This window comes from Alosa sapidissima, chromosome 2, assembly GCF_018492685.1.
Source record: "Alosa sapidissima isolate fAloSap1 chromosome 2, fAloSap1.pri, whole genome shotgun sequence".
NCBI classification, from domain to species: Eukaryota; Metazoa; Chordata; class Actinopteri; order Clupeiformes; family Clupeidae; genus Alosa; species Alosa sapidissima.
Window position 1 is genome coordinate 26,837,684 of NC_055958.1, and position 12,037 is coordinate 26,849,720.

At 39.4% G+C, this 12,037-nt stretch overlaps 1 protein-coding gene across 1 annotated transcript in view; it reads left to right on the forward strand.

Moving 5' to 3' along the window:
* Window positions 1–4,393: 4,393 nt before the first annotated feature.
* Window positions 4,394–12,037, forward strand: part of LOC121697023 (zinc finger protein 493-like) — a 41,791-nt gene continuing 34,147 nt past the window's right edge. Inside the window, exon 1 of the mRNA XM_042078283.1 lies at window positions 4,394–4,627. The gene's annotated coding sequence lies outside the window, so the exon portion shown is untranslated. The remainder of the gene's footprint in view (window positions 4,628–12,037) is intronic.

The window sequence follows — 12,037 nt, forward strand, 5'->3', positions numbered from 1 at the left end:
TTGATGCAATAGCCTATCAATGGTAGAGAACAACACCCTAGAGTTTCCACTGTTTTCAGCAATTACCTTAGAGAAGTGGTTCCTCCTCTCATTCCGAATAGCTCTATTATAATTTGCAATTTTTTCTTTTAGAATGGCACGGTGAACCTGTAACTTAGTTTTTCTCCATGTTCTCTCAGCTTTCCTACATGATCTTTTTAGATCATGGATATTTTCGTTCATCCAAGGTGTCAGTTTGCTACAGGGCCTTTTTTTAGTCTTTAAGGGTGCCACTCTGTCAAGCAGAGCGCCTAATTCACGATTGAGAGCCTCTACCATTTGATTAATGGGATGATGTAAAATATCTAAATTTATGGAGTCTATAAGAGCTATGAACTGCTGTTCTGCTCTAATGTCCAAGAGTCGCGATTTGATTGCAATTTCGGGATGAATTTTTGGAGTATGTAGTACAATATTAAAAGATACACAATGATGATCAGACATATTTATATCATTTACTGATAAGTCTGTGACTTCTATCCCTCTGGAAATGACTAGATCGAGGGTGTTGCCAAGGTTGTGGGTGGGTCCTGTAACATGCTGCTTTAGCTCTAAACTGTCCAACACATTAAGGAACTTACTGGCTTTAGCATCAGTTGTCTTATTGACATGAATATTGAAGTCGCCATTTACAATTATCCGATCATAGCTAGTGATGATGAGCGACATAAGTTCAGAAAACTGGTCGAGAAAGCCAGTCCATAGTTTAGGAGGGCGGTATAAGGTTAATAGAAGTACAGCTGGGTCAGCCTTCAGAGTGAGGGCAATATACTCAAAGGAAGCGAATTCGCCAAAGTTGACTCGTGTGCAACTATATTTGTTTGAGAGAATGGAGTCATGAAAATTATCAAAAATTCTTTTGTGTGTTCAGATGCCTTGTGTTAAGTCATGGCACCTCATGGTAGTCAGAATAAGGTAACAATATTTTTGAGAGAAAAGAATTGTCAATCGGTCACATTTGACCGCAAACACAACAGGAGAGGTTTGATAACTGCAGTCTTAAGTGCTGCTGGGGAAATGCCTGAGATGTGAATGGTTCACAATTTGCAAAAGCTGAAATGCCAAACAGCTGAAAACACTTTTAAAGAAGTTTGTAGGCAGAGCGTCAAGACAGCAGGTACTGTAGATGAACTAAGTTGCAGCACAGTTTTTTCAAGGGTTTGGCCATCATAGCAGTAAATTCAGATAAGGAGGCTACATTTTGTCTAGGCCTGTGGTGAACTCTAATATTTTCAATTTTGTGATGAAAAAAAGAACTAAAGTCATTAAACATTTTTGTTGACTTGAAATCTTGAGGTAGCTCTGTTGGGGAATTTATTAACTTATCAACAATGGCAAAAAGAGCACAGGAGTTATTAATGTGTTAATAATATTACAATTAATGAAGAATGCCTGGCCCTACGTAACTCAGAGTTATAAATGTGGAGTCTCTTTTTGAAGATGTCATAGAACACCACCTTCTCAGTGATTTTGGCCAATCCTTGACCAGGTGTCTGCCCCATATGCAAATGGAAGACACCTCTTTAGCTAATCAGCGTTTACCCAATTATTCATACTGGTGGATAAGTTTACCGTATTGTCCATAAAAATAATGTGCACCATTTATTTGGTACCAGACGAGTCTATTAGATTACATACAGCAGGCCTATTTCCTGTCTTGGCTCATGCATGACATCATGCATCATGGTGCCTGCCTGGCCATACATTCGTCTCCAGAAATTCACCACACTACCATGACCGCTTTTGATGTGTTCATGATAAGTGATAATGGATGACACTGTGTTCTTTAATCAAAAGTTTGTTTTTCTGTCATGTTGTTAAACTTTAGTCGATTAAAGTAGCCTAACATGTGAGTAAGTAAACATAGCCTATTTGATGACCACATCAAACATGACATAGGCTTAAAAGTAGAGGTAGCACAGGAATGTGAAGGATATAAAAAGAGGGAATTCTTGTTTTATTTCATACAGTCTGGTATTATTCCAGAAATGTGATTTACTTTTGAAGTTGAAAATGTTTAGTTGAACTGTAAACTTCATAGTAAACCTTATAAGTATGAAGACCTCAGTCTGACTATAAACGAATTGCAGTCAATCATCATCTTACTTATTAACTGTAAACTTTAAAGTCCGCATCAGATGTGCGACCAAGTTCATAGTAATGGGAGAGTTCATAGTCAAGTTATGATATATTCATGGTCGAACTGTAAAGGCAATGGTAGAACTATAACAAATTTAAGTTGAACTGTAAATTTTACTGTGAAATTTTACAGTTCATTTTTTCCTGGGCTCTCCGACTGGGAGTTTTTGTATTGTTGGAGAAGCAGAGCATATCTGCAAGCTGTCGGTCGGTGTGTGAAGTTTGCCTTGTGCTAAACCAGTTCCTGCGCAACTTCATTCGTTTTCCTGGACACAAACCCACGAGGATCATTAAAGTGTAGTTTCACCAACTGGCCTGCATTGTTGCCATACGATTTTTGAGAAAGTAGTAAGTCAATAGAGTTTGCGGGAGTCCATGGGCGTCACTCCGAGGAAGTTTCTAAAATGCTGTTAAGTAAAGACACAATTTCTGCGCACTTTCAGTCACAGAATAGGACCTACACTATGCCTAAAACACGCATGCATGATCCGCTGTTTGACTCCTAAACGCTCTCCCGTTATCCAGACATGAAAACAGTTTAACTCAGAAGGTTAATTGACATGGCCATATGTTAACCCACAAACTAAACGAAAAACACATTGCTTTGTTGTTATAAACAGATATTGCGTTGTGTGTGGACATCACGTCGTTAAAAAAACGAGATATAGCCTAGCCAACCAGATTGCCAGCTAAAAGTGCATAGCCAACAGTAGGCTAAGTGGAGGCAGTGGTTCTCAAACTTTGCCATATTGCCAAAAGGTGTGTAGCCTATGGTGTCATATTTTGTAAAGGTCTGCCAGGGATATTCTTACTTTCACGAATCGTGTGCCTTCTCACAAAAGCATAGTCACTGGTTTCAACTAGCTAGCTAGGTGTAGCTTTTTTTCTTCACCAACCTGTGAGCAGCCTATGAAGCAGTCATGTCGTCAGTGGCACTCTCAGGTCCTTCTCATCTGCTGATAGAGCAACATGAGTCTTCCACTGCTATAGCCTTGCTCCTCATTGCCTTAATCCTTTCCTTTTCAGAATATCCTTTCTATCCATAATCATATGTCTTTCTTCAGTGAATTAGCAAGACACCATCAAGCAAACAATCATAAAAGACCTGTGTGCGTGCTCACTCCCCTGCACTGTCTGTGCGTGTTGTAGGATAGATTTGCGTGAGTTCTTTCTATCTGCTTTACTTTTGCGAGTTGCCACCCTAATCATCACATCAATATGTTATCAACGTTCTATAGACCCTTTCAACAATAAAAACAAAAACAATGCTTGAACGTTCTATTTGGGCCACAATCTACTTCCTCTGCATTAAGATAACATATGGAATGTTAAAAAGGAAGCCTTGTGGGGCCAACTATGATGCTGATAATGGAACTCTCTTAAAAGGGTCCATAGAGAGGTACCAGTGTTTAGCTGTGTCACAAAACAATAAACTACTTGTTTTACACCGACTACTTTTAAAAAGTTATTCGGGGCTACATTTTAAACATTCGGTGCTGAAGCCGACAAAATGGCCTTGCGTTAATTATTCAGGTGGGAAGTGTCTAAAGAGGAATTTTCATCCGACAGCCGCTCAATGGTGGTTAGGATATGGAGCAGGGGATTGACAGCAACATAGTCAAGTATTGCTCTTTTTTGTTATTACAGTTCTCTCCTCCTCGTAAGCCTCGAGGAGAACTTGCTACTCCGCCTCTGAAAAATATGGTGCTCGTTTCGCCGGTTTCACTCATGGTTTCGACTCTCAATAGATAATGCCTTTATAAGTTCCGCCGTGAACGCGCACAACTCTAGGTTATCTAACACAGGGTTGATTGAACTAACTGGTAACCGGTGTTTGTTAAACCTCCTTTCTGGAATACCCCCCTGATCTAGATCCGATCATATCTAAACAAACACCATCTTAAAAGACATCAGTGTGAGGAGCAGCCAACTTGCTTGAGGTAAGCAACCTAAAAAACCGACTTCTTGACAAAGTTAACTCATTAACTCATATATTGAATATTAGGCTATATATTCACTGTAGACGAAAGATGGATAAGAGCTGCATTATTCATGTTACAATTAATGTTGTTTTCTTACGGAAGCGTATTGCTGCCACACTAAAATAAATAAAAAGGCTCAGTATTATGTAATTATGTGAAAGGTTTACAAGATATTTATCACGTTTTTACATGAAATTATCACGTTATTTCAAAATAACTTAACTAAACGAAACAAGGCCACGAGAGCTCATGGCTGGCATAAATGATAACTAGTCGTGTCTATGAACTTGCACCCTGACTGCTATTACACAGTGCTGCTTGATGAGTGTTTGTTTTTGTGCATGTGTGTATGTGTGTGTAGGCTACGTGTGTGTGGTCAATTCCCAGCTGACTGAAGCCTCAAGGAGCAGCGAAGAGGGACGTGTGTGTATCGGCAGAAAGCTGCTGAAAAGGAGGCCGATAGAGAGGTTCTGTGCAGGATAGCTCACACAGCCTGATAGTTCTGCTTTATCTTCTTATCAACACAATAAATAAAACTTTCGCTAACTTGATGCAAGAGGGAGAAAGGGCTTTGATAAATATGCAAATCTTCACGCAATGTGGGCGAATAAAGCGCTCTGGCTCGGTAGCCTGCATGTCAGGTCATCGCTGTCATTTCTAAGGCTGTGGGGAAGGCACGCGGGGAGTGAGAAGTGAAGCGCTGCAGTCGCACAGTGCAGGCTGCTGGAGAGTAGCCTAGAAATCTAGACGCGCCCCTAGCGGCCAGGGCTAGTCTAGCAACTCTCCTTTGGCTTGTGAGCTCCAGAAATCGAAACTTAATCAGGACATTGAAATCGTGTATAGAGTCGTTTGGTGGGCTTAACATAATGATTGATGGCAGAGGTGCAACGGTTTGGCTCGAATTCCCTGCTACTTGAAAACAAATATCCTATTTCGTCCTATTGCGTGCAGAGGGAATTTGAAAGACAACTGATTATCCCGCCCCTCGGACTGAGCACTGCGAACGGTGAGTACCCAGACCCTACATTTTAATGTGGGTCTGGCTCGCCAGGCTAACTGGAGAGCACAGCAAAGAAAATATTCAAAAAGCAATAGCATGCGCTTTTTGAGATCACACTACAGTAATCAGCGGCCCCACCGTGAATCCTCCCGCCTCTCCCGATTGCCACTCCGCTAGGTTAGCCTACTGCACACAGGTGCAGAACATTCTGGACAATGCTTGGGTGTTCGCATAGGCTATAGGCCTATAACAATATCATCCACCATGTTCAATAACGAGAATGTCTTGCGAGCTTAAAATAGAATTTGATTGAGTCGTGTAAACGAGCATATCCTATTCTTGCCTCTCGTTTCGTTTAGTTTCATTATCTTGAAACGTGATAATTTCATGTAATAATGTGATATATATCTTGTAAAAACGTAAAAATATCATATCTTGAAATAACATGATATTTTCACGTTATAATATATATATTACCATACCCTTTTTTTTTATTTATTATTTATAATACAGATACATTCTTTAATACATTTCAGGCTCTTTTTTGTTTACAAGTGTGTTCATAAAATGTAAGAGGATATTATATTTTGATAAAAAGAAACAGAAAAAAAACAAAAAAAAAACAGACAATGTACCACAAAGAACATACTAGGTTGACTAGTAGGACCCTTCTCCCTCTTCCCCACCCCTGAAGACCTACTCTTAACTATATCAGTGCTGCTTACTATATATTAAGAGATGGGCTGTTGTATTGAGTTCGTATTTGCAAGATATGATGTAAATGGTTGCCAGGTATTATCAAAATGCTGAAGTCTGTCTTTCAGAATGTGCCTTATTCTTTCAAGATGGAGTGTATTAGTAGGACTGTCAAGCCACATCTTAGATGTTGGTGAGTTTACACTCTTCCATAATGTGAGGATCAGTTTTTTTTTGCTATTATGAGGCTGTATGAAATGAAACGCTGTTGTGCTTTGGAGAATGTCTTGAAGGTTTCAGATACACCAAGAATGATGAGTACAGGATCTGGGTCGATCACTGTTCCCATGACCTCAGACATAATGCCAAAAAACATTGCACCAAAAAGAATACATTTTTGGGCACAAGGCATAACTATGAAGATGAGTTGCCACAGAGGAGTTGCATTTATCACACATGGGCGATACTTCAGGATAAATTTTATGTAATTTTTCCTTTGAGAAGTACAGCATATAGATAACTTTAAATTGAATAAGACAATGTCTTGCACTGAAAGAACAGGTATTAATCTTTTCCAGGGCACTGTCCCATAACTCGTTTGACAGTGATTGATTCAAGTTCTTTTTCCCATTTGCATGTATGTTTGGAGATGGAGAGCTTAATGATAAGAGAGTGTGATAAATGTGTGTAATCAATTTTAGTAGTCTTGATGGTAGTTTCAGACAATCATCTATAGATGTTCTTGATTCAGTCTTAAACTCCTTCACATGTTTTTGTATGTAATCACTGATTTGCAAATACTGGAAATTATTATTTCCTAACTCAAATTTCTGCTGTAGTTGCAAAAATGAGGCAAAAATACCTTGTATATATAAATCCCCAACACATTTAATACCTTTCTGACTCCACAGAGACTGCTCCGCCCATTCTGGAAGGGATAAAAGTGGGATTCTTATCTATAGATAATGCAGGAGAAATACGTTTCAGCTTAAAACGGGATCTTATTTGTTTCCAGATACAGATCATGTTGTGAATAATAGGATTGTTATTATATAATAATTGACTTATTTTAGTTGGGGCAAGCAGGACTGCAGACAGTGAATAAGGATGACAGTCCTCCTGTTCCATCAGTAGCCATTTAGGTGGATGTGTTGTGGTATTAAGACAAAAAGTGAATGTCTTAATTGCTGAGACCCAGTAGTAAAACAAGAAATTTGGGAGTGCTAATCCTCCTACATGTTTAGGCTTGCAAAGATATTTCTTGCCTATTCTAGGGGTTTTGTGCTCCCACAGAAAAGGACTAATTAAAGAATCCAGACATTTAAAAAATGACTTCTTAAGAAAGATTGGAATGTTTTGGAGAAGATATAACAACTGAGGGAGAAACACCATCTTTATAGCATTAATTCTTCCGATCAGAGAGATTGGAAGAGAATTCCAGAAAAGTAATTTGGACTGTAGTTTTTCTATGAGAGGGAGAACATTTTCTTGAAAGAGAGAGGTACAGTATATTGTTTAGTTACTTCTATCCCCAGGTAAGTGAATTTTTCTGAGGCGATTTTAAAGGGGAAATTGCTTAGGCGTGTCATCACTCATGCTGACTGGCATTAAAACACTCTTGGTCCAGTTAATTCAGTAGCCTGAAAAGGTTCCGAAGAAACTGATTTTGTCCAGAAGTAGCGGTATAGTGATTTGTGGATGTGTTATGTGGAGCAGAATATCATCTGCATACAGGGATATTTTACTAGTTGTTCCTCTAGTTGTGTAACCATGTATCTGGGGGTCAAGTCTAATACTTTGAGCCAACGTCTCAATAGCAAGGGCAAAAATTAAAGGTGAAAGGGGGCAACCTTGCCTTGTCCCCCTGTCCAATTTAAGTAGGGAAGATTATGTTCGATTAGTTAGGATTCTGGCAGTGGGGTTTTTGTAAAGGAGTTTTATTAATGACAGAAATTTTGTCCCAAGATTGAATCTTCTAAGGACTTCAAATAAGTAATGCCATTCTATCTGGTCAAATGCCTTTTCAGCATCAAGTGCAAGTATAACAAGATCAGAGGTCAATCCTCTCTTTGTTGTAGAGAACATGGGCGTAGATTGAGGGTGGGACGCTAAGGACTAGTCCTAATCAAAATTTTAAGATGACAAAAAATAAGCAGAACTTATTTGTACAGCTGATCAGGGTAGGAATTTCACGGCGGCTACGACGATTCTGATTTGAAGACTGACGATGGGTCATTTGAAAGCGAAAAAATTACGGAAGGGGTAGCAAAACACTAAAGATGGAATATTCCAACCAGGGTAGGAATTTCACGGCGGCCACGACGGCCATCCAAAAACAAAGACTTCAGACTCGGACGCTTCGAGACTCCTGAACAAGCTGTATTTCATGCAATTATTGCTTTTTTTAATCTAAATGTATTCATGTATTTCTATTTTATTGCAACATACAGTATACTTTGGAAAACGTATAACGAGCGGCATGGCCCCTTTGCCATAATGTGCAACGTAACGCATGTGCGCACACTCACAGATAAAAAATGCATTGACCATGGCGACAAGAAGTCCTCCCGGAGTGCCTTTTATCATTACTTTCGGTTACAATAACTTCGTGCACAGAGGAAATAAGCGAACAGCTACATGCAAGGTGTGTGTCGACAATGTCTGATTTCATCAGGCATCTCCAAACGCACCCATATAGGTGTCACTTAGGCCTAGCATATATCGTCACAGGTGACAAGCTAACCATCGCAAAGTGTTGTGCTAATGCTGGGAACAGGCAGGGATGGGTAAAAATACATCAGAATGTATTTCAAAATAAAATACCTAATAGGTCTACCCTCATTTTTTATGTATCGAAATAAAATACTGTATTTTTGTATTTAGAAAATACTCAAAATACTTTTTTCAAGGAAGTATGAAAGCACTGCAAAAAAGCTTTTTTTTATCCCAAACATTGAGCCTATAAACTATACAGTAAAAAACAATACAATTTGGCCCCCGTCATGCCATTTTGGATATACCGTATGCAAGTTCATGTAGTGTGATCAGAATTAAGAATAATTCAAGAATTTCCATTTCCATTTAGTAATTCCATAATTTTACATCTAGTTGATGCTTATCCAAAATGACTGACAGAGCTTTCAATTCGGCAGCCATGGCCTACTGGTTAGCACTTCGGACTTATAACCGGAGGGTTGCCGATTCGAACCCCGACCCCTCATTGCTACCCGAGTGCTGCTGTTGTTGCAGGCAGCTCACTGCGCCGGGATTAGTGTGTGCTTCACCTCACTGTGTGCTGAGTGTTTCACTAATTCACGGATTGGGATAAATGCAGAGATTATATTTTCTTAAATGCAGAGATTAAAATATACTTATACTTACAATTAACCACATTATAATCAATAGGCCAAAATCATAATTGTGTATCTGTGCCGAATTTCGTAATTCAAGTCCAGTGTAGAACTGAATAAGAAAATCATAAGGCTGTATATCTTCAACTTCCAGTATGTGAGAAACTTGACTTGCCTTAATATCTCCAACCTTAAGTATGCAGCTAATAAGGAAATAGAATTGTTATTTAATTAAACAAGGTGAACTTCTCCCCACTGTGCAATGCAGAAAAGGATGCTACAAGGAAGGGAATTCAAACACACTCAACACCTTACCATCTATTGATGTCATTGTGATTCATTGAGATATCTGACATTTTTTCTGTTAATTGGCTTGGATACAAAAGGACATTGTTGCCTTTGTCGGTGTCCTTATGTGAACTTGCACAGGTAACCTTGCTCATCTTTACTTGCGTACGACTTCACACCAGTGCTTCAGGGCAGCCGTGGCCTACTGGTTAGCGCTTCGGACTTGTGACCGGCGGGTTGCCGGTTCAAACCCCGATCAGTAGGCACGGCTGAAGTGCCCTTGAGCAAGGCACCTAACCCCTCACTGCCGCTGTTGTTGCAGGCAGCTCACTGCGCCGTGATTAGTGGGTACCTCACTGTGTGTTCACTGTGTGCCGAGTGTGTTTCACTAATTCACAGATTGGGATAAATGCAGAGACCAAATTTCCCTCACGGGATCAAAAGAGTATTTATACTTATACTTCAGACCAGAGCTGATGCTTCAGCAAAGGCCGTTACTGAAAAGCTGTGAATGTCGTTGAACACAGCTGTTCTCACATTAGCTGATTGCGATAAACATTAACCATTGTTGCCTAATTACCAATTATTCATTATACCTGTGTGTAGTATCTACTTTTTTTTAGTGTTTTTCACATATAGTATTTTGCAGTATTTTTAAAATACAAAAATACACACCAATACAGTATTTTGATACAAAATACAGAGCCATTTCCTTCAACCCAATAAAATAAAAATGACAAAATACTATTTTGTATTTGAAACTCAAAAGTAATACAATAGTAGTGTAATGCCTTACAATTCAGATACATATTATAATGTAACAAATTACTTTGAAATGACAGTAATGAGTAATACATAATACGATTTTGAAGTAACTTGCCCAACACTGATGACAACCATCACTTTCTATGTATGTCTGTGTTTGTGTGTTTGTGTGTGTGTGTGTGTGTGTGTGTGTGTGTGGAGGGTCAATCAAATTCTATGATTGCCACTGATGTGAATGATCTCACAAATCACACAAACCAAATCAAGTTTTAAAACATCGCAAAAGTATCGAAATTGAGATTCTTCACTTAGTATTGGTATTAAAACACTAATGTTGGTATTGTGACAACAGGAGTTGGGGATGTGTCCCCACCAAAGCTGAGACCAAACCTACGCCCTTGATAGAGAATATTAAAGAGACGCCTAAGATTGAAGGTAGAGTTTCCTTTAGGTACAAAACCTATCTGATCTGGATGAATTAGTCTCTCTAGCAAGGGATTGAGTCTGTTAGCTAGTATTTTAGCAAATAATTTCCCATCAACATTGAGGAGTGAAATAGGGCACCTCTGGAGCTTTCCTTTTTTATGAATTACTGTTATTACCGCCTCAGTTAGAGTTGGGGGCAAAACACCTGTTGTCTGGGCGTGTTCAAATACTCTTAATAAATAAGGAGACAATTCTTCACTAAAAGCCTTGTACAACTCCCCAGAGTCCATCAGGGCCTGGAGATTTAGAGCCCTTTAGCGAGGAGATGGCTACCTGAATCTCTACAACTGTAAGCTCATTGTTCAGCAATTCACAATCTTTCCTGTCTAATCTGGGGAGTTTGCACTTATCCAAAAAATCATTAATTATTCTAGGGTTTGGGGTGGATTTGGAAGTATACAGATCAGTGTAAAATTCAAGGAACCCGTTATTAACATCTTTAGGTTTTGTGAGCATTGTGTTATCTTTGGCTTTTATTTTGTGTATAGTCCTATCATTTTCCATTTTTCTGAGTTGTCGAGCTAAAAGTTTATGCGGTTTGTCGCCAAACTCAAAGAACCTCTGTCTGGCATACAGAAAAGTCCGACTTACTTTCTCAGACATAATTTGATTGTATTTGTATTTTAGTGTTGCTATTTCTCTATGAAAAACCATAGATGGCGACTGAGCATTTTTGTAATCCACAGCTTTGATCTGCTAGCCTAGAAATCTAGACGCACCCTAGCGGCGGCAAATTAATTTGCTCAGCCTGTACGTCTAGTATCAAACCATAGGAATTTCTATTGGCTGACGCCGTGGACTTCATCCAATCACAGCGCTCTATTTTGTTAGAGAGTCTTAAGGCGGGCTTAACAGGATAACGACAGTCCTGCGACGGTGAACAACAAGGAAGGTGGCTATGGCGAACGAAGAGCGGTTGTTTGAATCGGCGTTGGCGTCAACTTTGGAGGAGTTGGACTTGTGCTGTTCTTTGAAAGTTGAGCAACACAATGCACTTAAGTCATTCCTTTCGAAGAAGGATGTATTTGCCGTTTTGCCGACCGGATACGGATATGGTCGTAGCGCTGGCCTATTGCATGCCTAGGCAGTTTGAAAGACAATTCTCTGCCCACCCCTTGGATTAAGCGAGGTGAATGGTTCGATTCCAGACTATACATTTCAATGATATAGGATGGCCCGCCAGGCTATTGATCTGCTCTTCCAGCTCCTTAAATTTGGTCATGTTTTGTTTCCTCCTTGATGCTTCAAATGAGATTATACTACCCCTAATAAAAGCTTTAAATGCTTCCCAG